Raw genomic sequence first — 21,974 nt, 5'->3', positions numbered from 1 at the left:
ATTTGATGGTCAATCAATTACCAAATGCTAATTAACATAAAGAAAAATATTGTTTATGTACATTTAAACTTTATTTTGGTTACAATCTTAACATATACCCTATATATGCAATTTAATTCTGGGATGAAAATATTTAATAACGTAAAAATAATCTTTGCAATGTTATGGCTTATTTTATACAGTAGGTTAGTCTGAAAAAAAGAGAAATTATTTTAGAAAATAATTCTTGTCTTTTTTCCTCATTCACTAGAAATGGTAATTTGAGAGTAGAGTCCTTGTAAATATTCAGATACATTTTTTTCATCCATCTTCAACTCCTGATGTATCTAATGTAGCTGTGTTCTCTCTGGTTGGTTGATTCCTTTAAAGATGACATACAATTTTAAAGAAGAGTTGCCACAGCCTGGAAGGGAAGATGCTGTGAATGGAGGATTGAACTATAAGTAGAAATCTTAGCCCCAGTGACCATTTAGCCTCTGAACATCCTGATGAAGGTACAGAAGTGACTTCATTCATAAAAGGATTGGACTTGAATCATGTGATTTTAATTCTCTCTTAGGTTAAGCTCTGTGTGTGTGTGTGTGTGTGTGTGTGTGTGTGTGTGTGTGTGTGTTGTGGATATGGGTGGCCAAGCACATATATTACGTTCTATGAGAGATAATCTCTCACTGGCCTGGAATTCACCAATTCCCCTGTGCTGGCTGGCCAATGAGACCAGGGACCTGCTTGCCTCTTGGCCTCTTTAGTGCTGGAGTTTCAAGTGGACACCACTACATCTAGCCTTTTAAAAATAGGTGCAAAGTGATGTGAACCTACAAAACATGCAGTTCCCACGTTTGGAAGGCAAGCACTTTCTAAAATGAATTGTCTCCCCAGTCCCATCCCTAGATTAATTATAGAATTATAGAATTATAGGTCAAATTATAGAATTATATATCTAAGAAGGAATAACTGTGCTCCTCCTGTTTAAGAAGCTACCACATTGTCTAATTTTGGTATTGATCTATAGACACTATTGTGCAAAAATTATGAGAATCTGAATGTGCTATATTGTCATTTTCAGGAAGAAATTACAAAAGACTTTTTTTTTGCCTTGTAGTTTATTCAAATAAATGAAGAGATGCAAGGCCCTATGCATAAGCAAGACAGTTGTGTAGCTTGATCTGCTTAAGGGATCCGCTGACAGCATCAGGATCCATCCCTGGTGCATGAACTGGCTTTTTGGAGCCCATTACCTATGGTGGGACACCTTGCACAGCCTTGATGCAGGGGGAGGGGCTTGAACCTGCCTCAACTGAATGGACCAGGCTCTGCTGACTCCCCATGGGAGGCCTTACCTTTTTGGAGGAGGGAATAAGGGGTCAGTTGGGGGGGGGAAGGCTAGGGGGTGTGAAGAAGGAAGACAGGGGAATCTGTGATTGGTGTGTAAAATGAATAAAAAAAGATTTGATGAATGAAGACAAAATACAAGTTCTTTCCATTTCTCTATTTTTTCTAATGAGCCAACTGTTAAACAGGACTGGAGATTTATGTCTAAACAGACTGGAAGGGCTTGTATTCATTCTGTGGTCTATATTTAAGAATAAGCCAACTAAGGGGAAGTTTAGGTCTGTAAACCAAATACAATTTTGTTCTTAGTTGTTGCTGTGTATTAGTTAGTAGCTGGGGATGAGGAAAAGAAATAAAAAGAATAGACATGCAAGATATAGAAACTTTTGAAAGATCAGTTTTATCCAAAAGAGAAATGTGAGCCGGGCTGTGGTGGCGCATGCCTTTAATCCCAGCACTAAGGAGGCAGAGCCAGGCGGATCTCTGTGAGTTTGAGGCTAGCCTGGGCTACCAAGTGAGTTCCAGGAAAAGGCGCAAAGCTACACAGAGAAACCCTGTCTCGAAAAGCCGAGAGAGAGAGAGAGAGAGAGAGAGAGAGAGAGAGAGAGAGAGAGAGAGAGAGAGAGAGAGAGGAGAGAAACCATTAGTAAATACATTCCGTAGAAAGCCTGAGAAGTGTAGAGTGTAGAGTGGTGCGTCCAACATGAAACGTAAAAAGGAGTGAAGTGCAGTATTTTCAGAGTGGAGCAAACCACTAAAGACTGTTCCATGGTGGGAAGGAGCTCTACTTTGTGTTGTCAATGAGAGTGGAAAGAAATGACACAAGATGAAGAAAGGAGGCCTCTGAAAGAAGAAACATACCCAATGGTAAGAGAGAGCGAGGGGTTCTTGGTATTGAAATGCACGCCACTTCTAAGGCAAGGGTGCTTTGAGTAGAGTGTAGTGTCAAGGGGAAGCTGGATGGGTGGCTAAGCTCGACGGAGTTGTGCAGTGTGCAGGATTTTTGAGCAGTGGTGTTGGCATTTAGAGCTCTTCAGAAGAGTTGAAGGATGTGAATGGATGTATTGTTGAAGCCAAGAGAGAGTAAAGGGAGGAAAGACGGAAGTGGGGCTTGGAAATGCCTACCGTAAGGAGATGAGAAAGAAGAACTGAGTTTCAAAGGAGGTCATTGAGGTGTCATGGAAACTCTAGGAGGAAAGTGTTTCAAGAAAGGAGTATAAATTAAGCTGGATATTGGGAAGAGATAATGAAAGGAGAAAACAGAATGCGTCACTGGTAGCTTTTAATGGAGCAGCTTCACTGTTGGATGTGTTTAGAAGTCAGTTTTTACAGGATAAAGGGGCATGGACAGGTGCACAAGCAGTGAGGGCAGTGTTGTTCGGCTAAGAAGTTCCAGCCATAAAACAAGAACCATTATTCAAAAAGGCAACACTGTTGAGGAAAAGAAAGGTTTATGGTTGGAGAGAGCCATTTTCACACATACTGGCGGGCACTGGGATTTGTGCTGCAGCCTTTTTTCCTTCTTTCTTTTTAAATTGCTTTTCTTTTAGCCTCCACCCATGACAACCATTGTCTTACTTAGGGTTATTATCTTTGGGATGAAACATTACAAAACACCAAAAAAAAAAAAAAAAAAAGAAAAAAAAAAGAAAAAGAAAACAGCTGGATTTGGTGTTCATATCCCCAGTCACAGTCCATTGAGGAAAGCCGAGGCAGAAACTCAGACTGGGTGGAAACCTGGAGGTAGAAGCTGATGCAGAGGCCATGGAAGATTGCTGCTTACTGTCTTTCCCCTCCTGGCTTGTGTGGTATGCTTTCTCATAGAATCCAGGACCATCAACCCAGGGATGGCACCACCCACAATGGATGTCCCCCCTTAACCCCAGCATTAGTCACTAATGAAGAAAATTCCCTACAGGCTTGTCTATAGCCCAGTGTTATGGAGGCCTTTTGTTAATTGAGGTTTGCTCCTCTCAGAAGACTCTAGCTTGTGTCAAGTTGACATCCAGCACATTCATGTAGTGTGGTGATAGCTAACTTCATCTTCTTCTCTTTCTATGAAGATTCTAATGTAACTGAGTCAGTCTGTCTGTCTTTTAGGAAATGGATTGGTTCAGGGAGGATCACATCCCTTTGGTCATGGAATTGAGGTTCCCCTGGGGCTTTAGCTCCAGTCATTATGGAAGGAGTGGTTGTGTCATCTGGTATTGATAGTCCTAAAAACAACATGAATCTGTGGAGTTCTGCTATAAATTCAGAACTCAGGACATGAGAATCTAAACATATTCATAAAGAGGTGAGAAAGAAGGAAAGGGAAAGAGACGGGGAAAGGAAGACAGAGAGTGAAGAGAAGAAAAGAGGGAGAAGGATGGCTGTTGAGACTATTGGAACTTCTGGATCCTCCTCTCAGTCAAATGGGGTACAAAGGAGTGAAGAGTAAGAGACTGGAGAGATTTGCCTGGGAAAAAGTTGCGTTTTCATTTGCTCTGATGCTGAATAAAAAGGAAATGTGAGAGTGTCCAGTGTTAGGTTGGTTGATATAGGAGAAACAAAATGAAAGAAATGGATAATAAATGGCTAAAATAAACTTTAGGCAGTAGGAAGAAAAATCACCAATGATTTGACACATAATCAACATGTTTTATTGATTTTTTTTGGCAAATAGTGAATGAGATGTTGCTTTCATAAAAATGCTATGTTGCTGATTGGGTTCTAAGGTTGATTGATTATAAAACAAAACATGGAGAGATGAAAAGCAGCAACAGGTAAGGAAAGTTTTGAAATCTGTTACATTCAATACACACACACACACACCATATACCTTCCTTATGGGCATTGTCTCCTTCATTATTGCTATTTGAAAACAGAGCTGTGATTAAACTATAACATAGTAATTGAGTATAACCCTCGGCATCATTAACCAGACAACTCATGATAATTTTAAGTAAGGGTACAATGAAACCACCAAAGTAGACCACTCCATGGGAGGAAATGTAGGTTTATTTAGGGAAATTCAAAACTGCCAAGGCTTCTTGGGGAACAGTGAGGGTAGTAAAAGACTGAGCAAACCTTGTCAGTTTTAAAGGAGTATGTTTGGGTAGTAGGAACAGTCTCGAAATTAGAAGTTTGCATAGCAACTTTGATGTGTGTTAATAGAGAAATAGATGCCTCATTCCTGGAGGGGATAGATAGGGAAGTAATGGTTCTTCCTGATAAACAGAAGCCAGCTTCACAAGTTTCTTAGGAATGATGATTTTAGGCTTTGCTTATCTGCTGGCAATCCTTCTGTGTACCCAGGTCAGAGTCTAGCGAGAGCTGAGCCCAGACTGTCATTTATGACATTGTCAGTGGCACTGCCATTTTGGGGGGCCCACTTAGGACCTAGCAATAATTTTATCTGATCGTGGCCCCACTTTATCTGTATGTTTTCTCTTTCCTTCTTTTTTCCTTTTATTCCTACCTTGTGAATATTTACATAGTTCTAGGCATGAGGATTACAAGTTTGAATGAGATCGATATGGTCTCTCCTGTCACAGTGGTTAAAAAAAGAGCGACAGAAAGATTAAGAAGGGACCAAATATTTCAGGAGCCTGAAGTCTTATATCTGTTTCACCAAGTGCAGAAATTTTATAAGAGCATTACTTATTGATAAGTTGTCAAGGCAGAATCAGCAGAGCTTATTTTTATTGAAATTGGAAAGTTGATTATGTCCAACAAGCTTGACAATTTATGTGGATAAACCTTGAGAGAGAAGTCAGTCCTTTAAAATAGTGTGCTCAGCTATCCTGCATCCAGTTTTCTTTTATTTAACTGAAGATCAATAATTGTATTTCAGCATACTCCGTTTTTATTGCTACCTGCTCCAACTGACAAGTGTTCATTAAGCAAAAACTCATTTGTTGTCCTTGTTTTTGTTTTTGTTGTTGTTGTGTGTAGTGTGAGAATATTTATATGGTGTGTGTGTGTGTGTGTGTGTGTGTGCACGCGCGCGCACGCGTGTGACAAGTGAAGGGCATTAAATTATTTGCAATGATTTCTTTATCTCTTGGAAAGGTTTTGGCACAGGGGAACTGTTCAGTGTGTGAGGTGAGCTGAAAGGGACATTAGTTCCTGCAGAGGTTACACGAACGATTGCACTGAACTACAAACTAGCTGTGGGGATGCAATGAGATTTTCAAAAGGAAAATATTTCATGTACATTGCCTTGTCATGTTAAAAAATCTACTGCTCCCTGTAGGGTTTAAATTTTAACAATGACTTCTATGACAGGAAATACTCACATTGCTCAATATATTTAATTCAATCCGTGCTTATATAACACCTAAAACTAGTCTACCCAAGACTTTGACAAAGTTTAAAACCTTCCCATATCTCTTGATCACCCTTTGACCTTAATTGTTGGCTAGCTCTGTTGTTGCCTCCTCACTAGGCAGATTTTGGACAGCATTTCTATCTGTTACTCTCATTTTTTTTTTTTTGTCAGAAAATTCACCTGTTCTTTTTATACCAGTTGAGGAAAAACATGGTATGCAATTACCTTCTCTCTTGTCTGCCATTTTATTTATATTTATGTATTGAATACAGAAAAAGAAGAAGTAGGACACAAGTGTATTTTATAAATTACATCAAGTCCTTTGTAAGCAAGTCAATGTCCCAGTCATAGACACTGTATTTTATCTGTTGATAGAAAACTAGCAGTGCATAGCAGAAAGAACTGGGAACCAGAAACTTGGCTTTAGTTTTATCCCTTCCGTCAAGGCATGCTTTAGCTGTCAACTTGACACAAACCTAAAGTCATCAGGGAAGGGGGGCTTTCAATTGAGAAATTGCTTTAATCAGATTGGCCTGTTGCCATGTTACGGAGCATTCTATTAAGTGTTAATTGATGATGCCACACCTAGGTAGGCAGATCTGGGCTGTATATGAACAGGAGCCTGGGAGAAAGCCAGTAAGCAGTGTTCTTCCATGGTCGTTGCTTCAAGCTCCTGCCTTGAGTTCCCTCTGGCCTTGGCATCCCTCCATGATGAACTGTAACCTGAAAGTCCAATAAACCTGTTTCTCTTCAACTTGCTTTTGGTTGTGGTGTTTATTAGAGCAACAGAAACCAAGCTAGAACACCTTCCAATCATAGCCCATACTCGCCTGAAGCTTCCCTTCTGCTTCTCTAAAGCACTCATGCAATTGTATTCCTTGCAGATAAACTTTAGAAGCAAATGAGGTAACTCACATGAAGGTGGTTTTTATATTTGTAGAGTACTATAAGGACAAACATCATGACTACAAAGGGAACTCTCCAGATCATTGATTTTTCACTTATGTTTTCTGTTAGATCTCAAAGTTTCTGGAGTCATACTTACTGTATAGAAGTAAGCAAGCATCAGGATTAGACTGCAGTGTTCTCCATTTTTGCCCATGAGTGAAATGATTCTAAGACACACTATAATCACACACTGTATACATCAATATCGTGGTCGCCCTAAAGCTCATTTGTCTGTGATCTGTTCAGATTAGAAAGCTCCCATCCTTTTCCTTCTTGTTCAATGTGACAGATGATCCTTACTCAGTGCAATGAGGTCCTAATTGATTTCATGTTTGCTGATAGCATTTAGAAAACCCCATTTCCCACCTAATTCAATGATAATTCTTTTGGTGAACTTTGAGTTTATTTGATCAAGAATGCCCTTTGATAGTGATTTAGTTTTTTCACTTTCTGACATATGTCATTTAAATGTCTGAAGGTCTTAGAAGCACAACTTCTCCTTGCACATGCGTAGTTGTCAGGCTGAATTCCCTTTTACTCCCCTGAATTTCAATCTTTCTTTACAGATCCTCCATCTCCTCTGACTCTTGGTTTAACTCACTAAATTGTCTTAAAAATTCTTTGTGATTTTTGCAAAAGACCCCAATAAAGGTTCAGGTCTTTCTTACATGCTCCCCACAAAATATGTTGTGTTAAAGCAGCAGTTCTCAAGCTGTGGGTCATGACCTCTTTGGGGTTAAATGACCCCTTCACAAGGGTCACCTAAGACCATTGGAAAATGCAGATATTTACATTATCATTCATAACAGTAGCAAGATTACAGTTATGAAGGAACAATGAAAATAATTTTATTTTTGTTGGGTCCACAATATGAGGTACTGTATTAAATGTCATCTCATTAGAAAGGTTGAGAATCACTGTGATAAAGACTTCATTTCCAACTTTCTGATGCTGTTGAGGGATGATAGAACCTGTTAGGAGGTGGGGAGTATTGAGAAGTATGTCACTGGGCATAAGCTCTAAAAGAAAATGTAAGGACATTTGCCCACTTTCTGTCTTTGCAAGCCTATCTATCCCTCTACTCCTCACCTCACCCATGTATTCAATGTCAAAGTGCTAGGGCAATGGAGACTGGCAAACTTAAAGGAACCAAAGGATTTTTGTGGCCACATGATACCCAGTGGAACACCATAGAGATAGAACTTGAGTGTCTGATAAGTTTCCTGTCACAGAATCAACCCATCTCCTCCTATCACCGACAGGTTTAGAAGGCGCCCTGCAGTTTCTTGTGATTTATGTTGTGTGCTCTTTCACCGATACTTAAACGTGAGCATTTAGAAGTTTCTAATCATTTTTCATTTCTTAATATTCTCATAACTTAATTTTCCTTGTGAGCCTTTTTGTTCTTTTGACCTTTCTTCTGGTCTATGTCAGGCCAATGCTCTCCCAGCACACTATCTTATTTTTTTTAAAGTGCATTTGCTTATGAATACATTAAGCAAATTTTAGTGTTTCCTTGATGCCAACATATTTATTCAGGTAATTTTATTTGTAATTTATCAAGGTCAAATCTATGTAAAAATCTGTTTTTGTTATTAGCATAACTACCACAACTTAGTAGTTTAAAACATGTTTATTAACACATAGCTTTATGTACCAGAATTCTAATACTACTCTCATTTCACTGAGTTCAAGTAAATTATTTCTAGAGGCTCTTGAGGAAAATATTTTTTTTGTCATTTTCAGTATCTACAGTATATCCACACGGCTTAGTTTATGGCCCAGTTGACTTATCCTCCATTACATCAGTGTTAAACCTCTCTGGTCCTTTTCCGTTATCCTATTTTTCTATATCTGACAGACCAGACTCATGAAAATTCTCTAATTTTAAGGACTCATAGATTCCATTCAATAATGCTTAACATTAAAAATTCTCTTGTTGTGGAAGCTATCATAATCACAAGTTCTGGCAAATATATATATATATATATATATATATATATATATATATATATATATTAAATAATACTAAAATAATGCAGGCATTATTTCTTCCACAAAATTAAAATTCATCTTTACTTAAAATTGCCCATAACTATATCATGCTAGTATATCTGGAAAAATGTAAGGTCCTAATTATAGATTAAAAAGCACGACTATAAGCCCTGATTATATTATAAATCTCTCGCCCCTTATTTTCTTTTGAAAAGAAAAATCAATATGTGTAAAATGCTTAATCTTGATTGTCAACCTGGTGAGGATTAGAATCACCATGGAAACAAACCTCTAAGCACGTCTGAGGGATTTTCTAGACTAGATCAATTGAGGTAGAGAGTCACCCTAAATGTGGCAGTATCATCCCATGGGATGAGGTTCCTAGACTGAATAGGAAGGAGAAAGTGACCCGAGTATGAGCATTCATAATTTTTTGCTTCCTGATTGTAAATGCTGTGACAAACTGTGTCATGCCCCAGCATGCCTCAGGTCCTGCTGCTGTGACTTTCTAACCATGATGGACTATATCTTAAACGATGACTTAATTAAATCCTGCCTTCATTCTTGTCAGATACCTGATCACAGCAATGAGGAAAGTAACTAATGAATTAAGTTTTTCAAGAGCTTTAGGTTTGTACCTGTTACAGTTATTTTAGTTGGATGGTTCAGAATACACGAATTTGATGTGAAGTTATAGAATGTGGTCAGGTCTAATATAAAGAAACCAAGAGCAGGAATAATATTTCAACAGAAGTTTCTATCTTTGGGATTAATTTCCATATAGTTATGTATCATTTTAGGTACGATTGGATCCCTGTGGTATTATGCATGTTTATATCATACACAGTGACTTGGAAAACAGAGGCAATGATCTGGATAGAACTCTGAGGTTTAAGTATCGTGAGCATTCCAGAACCCACCTCAAAATGAATATCCCATCTGTCATAGAACTGGCATGCAAAAACAGTTATGAACTAAAAAGGACAGAAATAAAGAAGTTAAGTCATTGTATTAGGAGTACTGAAACACTCTTGGAGTTCTATGCACTGGGATTCCTGGATAATCTCATTGGTGAGGCCATCATAGCATTCCAGCAATTTCTTATCATTAGGTAAAGAAGGCACAAACAACAGACTGTATATAATGTGGTAAAATTATAAAATGTATATAACATGTGAAATAAAAGAATGTAAAATATTTTGCACCTTTTTGCCAGGTAACAAATTTATAGGTCATCCCCTAGGTTTTAATTGGTCCTACGGAAGTAGCTGCTACTTACTATCTACCCTTGAACAAAACAAATATTTTCACACCTCTGTACATTGCCTTAGGCTGTTCCTGCTGTTACAAAGTCTTCCTTCTCCTCATTTATGATTCAAATCCCAGTTCAGTAAAGATCTTCTGACCTGACTGGATTTATCACTTATTCTATCCTCCGAGTTCCAGTAGCATTCCAAATATAACTAGATAGTAACAGCCTTTGGTACACCGAGAGAAGGACTGTCTACACTTAAAGCCTAGCCTAACAGTTGCTAAAAAGTTGAGATGTCTAAGAAGACAGACATATAAACAATTGAATGCCCTGACTTCTGAATCCTTGTGTATATCCACTATCACCAGCTTTACCCAAGGGAAGTAGGTTATCTTTTAGTCTTTTTAGAACCTGGGCACAGATTCCACACCAAATCACTGGCTCTATTGCCCTTAACAAAACTTCATAGTATATAGCATGCAACATGGGAGAAATTCCTTCTTTTTGGATAAAGTCTAGTACTTCCAATACAATGTAGTGAAAAATGAACCTTGCCACTAGGCTTATGTTCTCTTGGGGGCCTCTCACTTTGGTACCTACTTCTGCCTTCAGCTCTAGAGTAGCTGGTTAGTGTGCAATTTTTGAAAGATGACGTGCTCTGTAGGTGGATCTGGAAAACTATCTCTGTGAAAAGGCTGAAGGAGAAAGAAGGCCCTGGGATTCCAGGGAACATGAACTTGTAAAAGTATCCAAAAGCACAGAGTTTTGTAAACTCCGAGCAGTTCTGCAGCATGCAAGAAAGCAAGGAAGCAATCTGGGGAGCAGTAAGCCATACAACAACTCCATTCCTTGGCCACCTATTTCCTACCCAAAGCATAGGAACTAAATGAATTAGCAGAAGGCTCAGAAGATACCAATTTCTTTTCTTACAAGAAACATTCTTTCGGAGCTGAGAAATGTGATATAGATACAGTTTTGTCTTCTCTGGAACAAACTAAATGTGCAGCATTGGGCAACTTTTATTTCATTTATGGCTTTCAAATTTCCCAGTAAAATGAGAATTGCAAATGGTTTTTCAAATGGCACAGCATCTGCACTTTCTGTTCTATTGCTCTGCTTATGACATGTTAAAATGCTCCTAGACCAGTCTTGGCTGAGCTTGACACACATTGTTTAAAACAATGAGCAGCATGTTTCTGTATACTTGAAGGAAGCCACTGCTGGGAACCTACTCTATCTGAACCACCATCTGAAATACAGTCGGAATACAAAGTTACTACTTTGTGTAAGATTCTCTAACTCTTCTCAAGCTCCTTGAACTTCAGTTAAAGATGCAGGGTATAAATTTGTAAAATTAAATAGTCTAATACTTAAAAACCAGTATGAGCCACACCATCAAAGGGTAACATGTAATGTGATGAAGGGGGCATGATGTAGACTTAGTGCCATTACCAGTAGCATCAATATAGATGATATGGTGGAGGGACGAACAAGGCCTCAAGGCCTGCAAGATGGCTATGTGCCATCAAGACTGGTGATCTGAATCCAATACCCAAGACCCCCGTGGAAGAAGGAGAAAACCAACTTCTACAGGTTGTCCTCTGACCACCACCTGATAAATGGCACTCGCCCATACATAGTGAATAAGTAAGTAAATAACTAAATCAGTAAAAGCAAATAAATAAATAAACGTTGAAAAAGAAAACTCTAGAGTAGACTTTTGGAGGATACTAGACATTAATTAAACAACTAAGTCATGTGTATAGTCATCTAAACCAAGAAATAGCTATTATCTTCAACAATTGTTTATTATCCAGTAAGATTTATTAGTCTAAATGTTCGGCAATGAAGTTATAATTAGATTATCTGGTTCAGTCGGGGTGAAGAGAAAAAACTGTTTTCGCTTCAACCCTTGATGAAATTATTCTTAGATTTCTTTTATATTTGTTTTCTTGTCTTAAGCAGTAGAATGTTGTTAAAAGTAATGGATTTGATAGTGAAAAATTATAAACCATAATGGGACTGCAGAAATGGTGGAGTACTAGATGGGCAATCAATGACCCTGAAGTACTTCTCTCTCTTTTTTTTTTGAAAGGGCTAAATTGTTGTACTTTTGCTTTTTGTTTATGTCTGGGTATTTCATGGCAATTCTCTCTGTAAAGGTACAGCAAACAAAAGCAGAGAGCACTGAGAGCTGTGACTACCTGGATTCCTGTAAATCAGGGTTTGGATGTGTCATCTGTTAGGTAAGCTATCAATAGAAGAGGCTTCTGCTCTGTCTGACACCAAACCGTCAGCTTGGGTTTTAGAAATGAAGGTTTGAAAAATGCAATATACCAGCTTGAGTTTCCAGTGCCAGCTACAGAGATCAATATCATTTGTACACCACAGCAGGGGCATTTGTTAAGAAATCTTTCTTTCTCTGAGTCTCAGGGAGAGAATAAAGCTTCACATGCTGTATTTATGTGGCAGATCGCTCCACAGATAGCAGCAAGCCCCTGTGAAGTCCATATGAGCTGTGCTATCTGTGTGTGCTTATGTTTGTATCTTGAAAGGGTGAGGCCAGTTCTTCTATTTACTAAAGCCCGCCCCCAAAGATTTATCGCTACTGACTTATTCATCCTGGAACTAAGAGCTTTTATGGAAAACAATTGAATCAGCATCAGTATCTCAGATACAGACTTAGAGTGGCATGGCTGGCTGATGGAATGGCACCTTAAGGAAGCCAAACTACCATGGTAGGTTGTGAGGTAGTCAGAAAGATTTAGCCCTGAATGAAGACAGACTGAGCTCTGATATAGTGTCTCAAGAAGGGAAAAACACTGTGGGACTGGACAAAATATGGTGACTATAACTCAAATGTGTGCAAACCTTTGCTGGAGAATGTTGTATATATTGAATATATCTAATCACAGTGAATATATAATCATATGTACATGATTATAAAGGAGCTAAAAAATTCCTATTGCTTATAGACATTGCAGCTGTTGAAATGTCTTGGCATAATACATTATTCATGTGTTTGTGCTGAAAGTCTAATAGCAATGCACCACATAAAATCATATATGTTACTATTTAATAATAGGAAGTGGCTTTCTTGTTCATATATTTGTTATACTATGCTTTTAGTCAGTGTTAAAGAGCCATCAAATATGATTAAATATATAATAATGTGTAGCTAGAGTTTTTTTGTTTGCCCACAGTCAGGACAAATCTCTCTCACCTGTCAGTCCCACAGCCGCTCAGATCTGACCAAGTAAACACAGAGACTTATATTGGTTACAAACTGTATGGCCGTGGCAGGCTTCTTGCTAACTGTTCTTACAGCTTAAATTAATCCATTTCTATAAATCTATACCTTGCCACATAGCTCGTGGCTTACCGGCATCTTCACATGCTGTTTGTCATCATGGCGGCTGGCAGTGTCTCTCTGACTCAGCCTTCTACTTCCCAGCTTTATTCTCCTCCTTGTCATGCCTATACTTCCTGCCTAGCCAATGGCCAATCAGTGTTTTATTTATTGACCAATCAGAGCAACACATTTGCCATACAGAACATCCCACAGCAATAATGTTGTAAATTATTCATTACATACATCTATGTTATGGGCAGGACACTAGGGTCTTGTCCTCTCTCTTGGCAAATAGATGAATCTGATGCTTTAACACCTGCCATGATGGTATTTGGAAATGGTCTTTGGGGAGGTAATTAGGAATATAATATATAAGGCCATGAGTATATGACTGCAATTGGATTTAGACCTTTAAGAGAAGACGCGAGTTCTCTCCGTCTCTCTTTTCCTGTGAGCCTGTCAGGATCAGACCACGTGAAGATGCAAGATGTCAGCTTTTTGCAAGACAAGAAAAGAGGCCTTTAGAATGAAACCTACATTGCTAGACCCATAATTCCAGACTTGATAGCCTCTAGAACTGTGAGATATAAATTGTGGTTTGAACCATCTAGCCCTTGGTATTTGTTATGGTAGCCCAAGAGCACTATTCAGCTTCATAATGCTATTTTTTCACATGAATTTTATTGCACACATTGAACGTATTTTGTTATAAACTGTATGATTTTTGTAATATTTAGTCAATATGATTTTGCTATCAGTAGTTATAGAGCTTTAAATATATTTATGTACCTCATAGATGTAATCTTACCATTTATAGGGTAGGTACTGTAGTGCTGTATTTTAATGCTGAAGGAATGCTTATGAATTGAGTTTCTTTGTTTCTTACCAATAAAAGAAAACATAGCCAGGTATTGTTATAATTACAAATACCACATTATTATACATTTTCTTGAAAGGAAAGAATTTCTCTTTCTGTGCTTACAATTTCACCATTCTTGTACTGGCTTTACCATTTCAAATATGGCTTCTCCCTGATGACCTACATAACTCTACTGCCAGGTGCTGTAGGTCAGACTCACATTGAGTAACCTCTGTAGCTTTGTGTTTATGACACTGGGTGAGTTGGTACTGAGTGCTGTGAGAGGAATCCTCAAAGCCATTGCAGCCTGGAAAAACTAGCAATAACTCTAAACCTCTGAAATAAGAGGTATCTTAAGTTCAAAATGACCACTGTGAGAGGAGGTGGGAATGGGGGGTTGGTTGGGGGTGGAAGGGTGGGGGGTTGGGAGGATGGAGGACAGAGGAATCTGTGGTTGATATGTAAAAGGAGTAGAAAATCTCTTAATAAAAAGAAAAGAAAAGAAAGAGAAATTACAACAGAGAGGAAACCAGAGTGGCAACACGATTGTCTTAATGACAATATTCCCACTTAAAATATTTTCCAAAATATAAAAGATCACAGAGTCTTGCTTTGTCCTGATGATCTTCTGTCTCATTGTCTGACAGTGGGATTTGAACTCTCTTCAATTCTGTAACCTTGTGTTTCATGAACTTTGTATCTCTGTAATTAGGTGCATATATGTATCATCATATTTTTCTGACAGAATTGCCCTCTTATCATTGTTCAATTTCCTTCTTTGTCACTGAAAAATTTTTTTTAAAAATCTATCTTCTGTAATACAACCATATGACCATTTCAGTTTATATACTTTCTAAATGATAAGCGTTTTGATGTTATATAAAATGCAGTATTATTTTTATTTATTTACTGTCAAAAGTTCATGACTGGAGAAGAAGAGACACTTTATATTACAGAAATACCTATTGTATCATTAGGAATAGGAATAAGTAACCTTGTTTGTAATTCAATTTTTGTTTTAGTTTGAGTCAGTGAAGGTAGGCTATCTAGAGGGCTTACGATGCATCAGTGGTCTGGAGGAGGTATAAAAAAAATCAAAGTTGTAACTTAGAATCCCATTTTCCGTTTGAGGTTATATAGGAAGTAATAGTCAGTTTTTTTTTTTTTAAATCTGTAATTCTGTTCCATTGGTTGGCATCATGAAAACAGTTTCTGAATGAGAGCGATTAGTCTGAAGATTCATCACCATAGAACATGTTACTTATAATTGAGTTAGTCACAATTCTTGTTCTTTCCAGGGTCCCACACCAGCACAGGTGTGTCTTCAGCTCTGAAGTCTTGCATCATTTCTCATCATTCCCCAGCTCTTGGTTGCCTTTCTGAGGAGGCTGACAACTCCTGTGTCTGCTTTCTGTCCTTTAGTTTTTATACTCTCCCGTCACTGCCGTTGTCATATGGCACAGTGATTATTGAAATTCTCCAGCGTATTAGATGGTGAAGACTTTAGGAAATAAAGATTATATATATATTTTTTTGATTCTTTCATGCCAATACGTGATACAAGTTTGGTAGACCCTTTGAAAATTTGAATTTTAGCATCTGATGCAATAAGCTCAATCTAGAGCGTTTATTTGGACAGAAGAAAGAGTAACAAAATGAAACAGAACCAAACCAAACAAACCAAAAATCAGCAGGAGCTATTGTGAGTTTTCATGTACATTATTATGAATCCACCTTAGAATGGGAAAATAGGTCATACAGCTATACGTTTAAACATTAATATATTAGTCCATTGAGATATGATATTCATTAAATAATAATTGGTATATTATTAACGTTTGCTTTTATGTTCTGCTTGATACAGTTACATTTGTCATTTAGGCAGTTTTCACTTTGACTACACACAATAAAAACATACGTTCATGCCAATAGCGTAAGAGCCAGTGAATAACCAGAGTTTTAGTAAATTGTTTGATCGAAATAGGATTTTATTTAATCTAATGGAAGGAAGAATTCTGCCAAACTAATGTCTTGATTAATAGTTATTATGTTTGTCAGGTGCACATGAATATTCATACATTACAGTAGATGAATTTTTAATATTCTAAGGTGTTTCTATCATGATTCAGATTTTTTTTTAACCTCAGGCCTGCAATATTTATATAAAATCAGAATCTTGAATGTAAAAGGATCAATGCATTCTAATTTCCACATTACACACATGACAAAAATCAAGTCATAAGGCTGTAAGGAGTTTTTCCATTAAAAAAGTATCTATATTTTTTACATTCTTACACAGTGCTCTTTTCCAATGTAATTCCTACTCTTCAACAGAATTTTATGAACTAATTCACCACTATTGGTATCCAAATGGTAAGCTGACCTTACAGTGAATTTGGACATGGAAGGGACTCAGTATGTCCAAAACAATATTGAAAAAGCACAAAATGGGAGAGCCCACATTTTATTATCTCAAATCTCAAGACAAAGCTACTGTAATTAGGACAAAGAAATCTTTGCATAATGACAGACATTGATAGCAGTAAATAGTAAATGGAAATCTACGAACCAATTGTTTACATTGACAAGAAGCTGCTGAAATACTGAAATAAGAGTTCCAAGAAGTCCAATGGGGAAATTTTTTTCTATGATAATTTATTAGAGTGTAATTATATGTCTACATATAATTACTTTAACTTATAAGTAATAACTGTAAGGATGTGACCTATGAAACCCTGAGGGGAAAACATAAAGATAAATGTCAGTATTTGTAACTTTGGCTGTGCAGTAGTTTCTCAGATGTGATAAAAACAAATGATACAAAAATACAAGCAGCAAAAGAAAAATTGCACATAAAATGTTCTGTATAAACATGAAAAACGTGGCTTCAGAAAAATACCCGGCCAATCCACAGAATGGAGGAACATATTCCTATAACAAAATATAAGATGTGGAATTATATTCAAAAAATACTTTTAGAATACTGTAATTCCACAGTTAAAGGATGAAGAATCCAACTAGAAGTAGGTAAGTGATTTTAACAGCCATTTCTCTAAAGAATATTTGTTAATAACTAATAAGAGAAAATGTACAATTTCCTTAGCCATTAGGAAATGTAAATTAACTAGTATGTCTTACAACTTAAGAGAAATGAAATTATATGTCTACACAAAATTATTTCAAAATCTTCATTATAGCAATATTCATGATATTCAAAATGTAGAAACAGCCTAAATGTCTATTATCTCATAAATCATTAAAAGAATACACACATACTTGTAATTTAATATTACTTGTCAATAACAAGGAATAAGGTATTAATGTAGGGATGGATGACCTTGAAAACAATGATATGGAGAAGTCCATCATCATAGGCACATAGTATGTAATTTTCTTATAATTTCTTTTATATGGAAGGCAAGGATGAGCAAGGCTGTTTGCTAGTGACAGGGTTTTTCTTGAATTTGATGTCCATATTCTAAAATTAAATTTTGATGTTTGCACAATCCTGGAAATGTGCTAAAATCACCAGAGCTTACACTTTAAGAAGGTAAACTTTGTTTTTCAAGGTCGTTATATAAAATGTTTCCACAAGATTAGGCTTATTATAATTTCATTTTATAGGTGAGAAAATTATGCACTGGACTAATTTTGGTATTTGATTAAAATTCTTATTTGATATTAAGTAGTACAGTAAGGATTTTAGTCAAGACAATTCTCTAGTTTCTTCCTGAAAACTTGGCTTTATTGCTGTTGTATGGATAGCCATGGGCTATATAAGCACTATTATTGATTGTATTATCGACTGATTGGATGATTGACTGATTGATTGTGTGTGTGTGTGTGTGTGTGTGTGTGTGTGTGTGTGTGTGTGTGTGTGTTGCACCAAAGTATGTAGAGGTCAAGGAACAACTTTCAGGAGTTGTTTTCTTTCTACCACTGGTTCCAGAATCAAATTTGGATTGCCAGGATTGTACCGCAAGTCCACTTACTGGCTGAGCATTCTTGCTAGCCCTATATTATTACTATAAAGTAATCATAGTTCTTTGTGCTAGGGCATGCATAGTAAGTGGTGCAGAATAATTACAACAGATTCATCTGTGGCCAGCATTAATTTATTCCCCAGGCACTCCAAAGCAACTTGGCAAGTAACTCATTCTTTAACTTCACAGGAGAATGTCAATCAGGCAGATTCATCTCTTTTCCCTGAGCTGGCAAATATATCCATAGTTCCAAAGTATATTTGGTTACACATCACGACACAACCATGATTAAGTACACCAAAGTCAATATAGAAAGTGAATTCTTGGCACTTCAGAATTAAAGAATGTTCATGAATAAACAGAATTTCCCATCTGCATAAATTTACACACTTCACAACCCTGCTACTTGGAGATATTTCTTTGTTCTGCTTCTGTTATTTTTCTATTTCTCATACTCTTTTCTAAAGGATCACTTCATACTTCTCCACAGCTCTCTGATTTTTCACTTAAAACTTTTTCCATAGGTTGAAGATGTAGCTCTGTAGAATTCAGGTTAGGGCCAGCGAGAAGCTTGTGTAGTGACATTCTTAAGAAGGAAAAAATAGTCCTTACTAGACCTTTTCTCATTTTCTCTCCCCAAATTTATTTTTAGTGAGCATTCACTGTATATGGTAATTGGTTACTTAAGAAAATTTTCATACAGTAATGTACTTTGTGTGTATGTCTCTCCATACTCTCCTTCCGTCCCCTTTTCATCCCTACACCTCTTTTTCCTGTTGGTCTCCTTTATTACCCTAGTTTACTTATATTTTATGTTTTATGTATAAATACATTATTTTATGCATTTCTGTAAAATCTAGAAACTACAATCAAGAGAATTCATACAATATTTTTCTAACATTGACTTAATGCACTTAATATCATCTCTAGTTTCATACATTCTCCTAGAAATGACATAACTTCACTCTTTAAGGCTGAAGAACCTCCATTGTATACACACACTACATTTTTTTTTACTGCTGATAGATACCTAATCTGGTTTCATAACTTTACTATTGTGAATTGTGCAGCATTAAATATTGATGTGCAATTATTATTGACTATCTGACTTCCTTGCATCCACAAAACCAGAACAAGTGAGTTAGACACTAGTGATTAGAAGGAGTGACTTAGCAGAAGAACACACAGCTGATGAGGTGGGGGTCTGGCTACAGTGGAGCAAGTATTAAGTGTCCTATTAAGGTCCAGTTGAAGGCACTGGTGGGACTCTCTGCAAACTAAGCTCAGCTGGAAGCAACCCAACATCCGTTTAGAAAACATGTCGGAGTTGAGGGGGCAGTGTGTTTTAAAGTTTCTTAGAGAGTGATATTACTATTTTATATATTTCTTTACCCTGTAGGATACAAACAGAACTGTTGGGGAGAAACTTTTATCACTTTAGGTCAAATGAAAGAAGCCCCAGAGTCAGATGTCTGCCACTCAGAGCAGAGACCAGGGTGTATGTAATGATAGAAGTAGTCTTTGCATTATATTGGCACATGGCCACTGCAACCAAGGGAGCAAATATATAATTGAACTTACTCTTTATTAGTCTGCACTTAAATGCAAGTGGTTTAATATACCTATCAGATACTTAATCAGATAGCATAACTCTAGTTTATTCTTTATGAATATTTAAGTAAGAATAGTAGCTAGTCCTTATTAATAATGTATAATGTAAAATATTATCTTTCTATTATCTTCTTGATCCTCCCAACAGCCGTATGAGAAAAGCACTGTCATTATCTTAATTTCACCCATAAGGAAATCAAGGCACACAGAGGTTAAGTGAGGGACAGACCTTAAAGTAGACTTTAGAGGATTTGAGTCTAGAATCTTTGTTTTTAAAATTACATCCATATTTGTAGACATGCTTTACTACTCCCTCCCCCAGCTACACTGTATTTCTTTTATTAGTGAGAAGAGTAGTAGGATTCCTCTTCTTTATCTTTTTTTTTTTTTTTTTTTTTTTGGTTTTTCGAGACAGGGTTTCTCTGTGTAGCTTTGCGCCTGTCCTGGAACTCACTTGGTAGCCCAGGCTGGCCTCGAACTCACAGAGATCCGCCTGGCTCTGCCTCCCGAGTGCTGGGATTAAAGGCGTGCGCCACCACCGCCCGGCTCCTCTTCTTTATCTTTATTTTTACCTTTTGTAGGATATCATTTTTCAGTTATTCAAACTTTTAATTTTTCTCAACCACTTTGGTATATATACATGTATATTTTTACATAGCATCTTTGAGGCAGAATAATTCTATTTGTCTTATTCTCTGATCATCTTTGTTGAATAGTAAGTGGATTCTTTGAACATAAAAGGTTTTTTATCCTTGAAATGTATGTTTGGGAAGTCCCTAAGTGCTCTCAGATGTTTGATATTCAGAAACCCAAGACTACATTATCACTTCTACCATGGAAAATCCTCATTCACTTCATAATGAGAATAGACTTGGGGGCTCTTTGACATGGCTTTCTATGTAGAAGGTGCTTTTTCCTTTGATACATTAGCGAGCTGTAGATTTACATTTGTACGTTTTATTTTCCAAGTAAGGTAATTATATAAGAAGAAAGATTTGTGCTTTTAATATTTTTGTCCTGGGTGCATAGGAAGCCTCTGCTTGTTCTGCAGAGGTACTGTGTGATTAGAAAAAGACATGGCAGTCTCTTATACATCCTAACACTACAGCTACTAGCTAGCAAACAAGGGTGCAGACTATGTGCATAGAACACATTAATACCCTCATTCATGCATTAGTTTATTCACAGGTCAAGAAGCTGAGGTGCAGAGGTGACAGTCACTCATCTAGGATCCAGAGATGACAAGTCAGGATCATGCTGGAGGTACATGGAGCCAATACCTAACCTCTGGCTAAGTCAATTCCAAAACTCTCTAGAAGGAAGAGTATCAGAGGTTTCAGGTTTCTATGCATTGGAGTCTTCTCCAGAGAATTAAAGAAACTTCCACTGTTCACCCTGCAGTGGAGACCAATTGAAACAGAATCTATGCGATTGAGTATAAAGTTTGTCATGGTGCTGGGCTGTATGGAAGAGCCATTGTGCTGGCTCTGTTCTTCTTTCTGTCAGTCAGTGCTGCAATGTCCTTTAAGATTTGACAACACAGGGTCAATTGGAGATCTGCTCAAATTCCTGACCTGTGTATATATTATTTGCAAGAGATATTTTGAATCATGGGTATTACATTTTTTTCTTTGGGTCCCCAAATTAAATTGTTTGAGCTCCTCCTCATTCTGTCTCACACTATGAAGCTGTAGTTTCTAGGTAACCTGGTTGTATCAGCATTTCACCAGTCAAATACGGACTTAAATTGGGTGAATTTAGGAATTGAAACCAGTCATGTACAGACTTATAATTTTTTTCTCCCGGGTCTAGCCTAGTGAGTCCACATGACTTACCCATCTCTGCCTTCTCCTCAACCTGCCAGATCTAGCCACCATTTCATAACCAGTGCCTGAGTCTAGTCTGGCCACCCCTGCCTGCTCCATAGCCAACTTCTATGCTTCCTACAGCCAACACTTTACTCAACTTGCATAATCTCTAACTACATTTTAAGTATTTGTCCTTAAACCCACAGGACAAATCTCCACCCCTCATCAAGGAAGCATCCCTTTGCAACAGGCAGAGACCACTCCAGAAAACCACAACCAATCAAAATAGAGGATGAACCCAGCTAAGACTCCAAGATATAGTGGAGAGGGTCCCTGAACTGGCCTTTCCCAGTAATTAGATCGACAACTACCCTAACTGTCATCATAGAACTTCATCCAGTAACTGATGGAAGCAGATGCAGAGATCCACAGCTAAACACTGGGTGGAGTTCCTGGAGTCCAGTTGAAGAGAGGGAGGAGGGACTATATAAGCAAAGAGTCAAGATCATGATGGGAAAACCCACA

Source organism: Peromyscus eremicus, chromosome 4 (genome assembly GCF_949786415.1).
Source record: "Peromyscus eremicus chromosome 4, PerEre_H2_v1, whole genome shotgun sequence".
Taxonomy (NCBI): domain Eukaryota; kingdom Metazoa; phylum Chordata; class Mammalia; order Rodentia; family Cricetidae; genus Peromyscus; species Peromyscus eremicus.
This window is presented reverse-complemented; position numbering follows the sequence as displayed.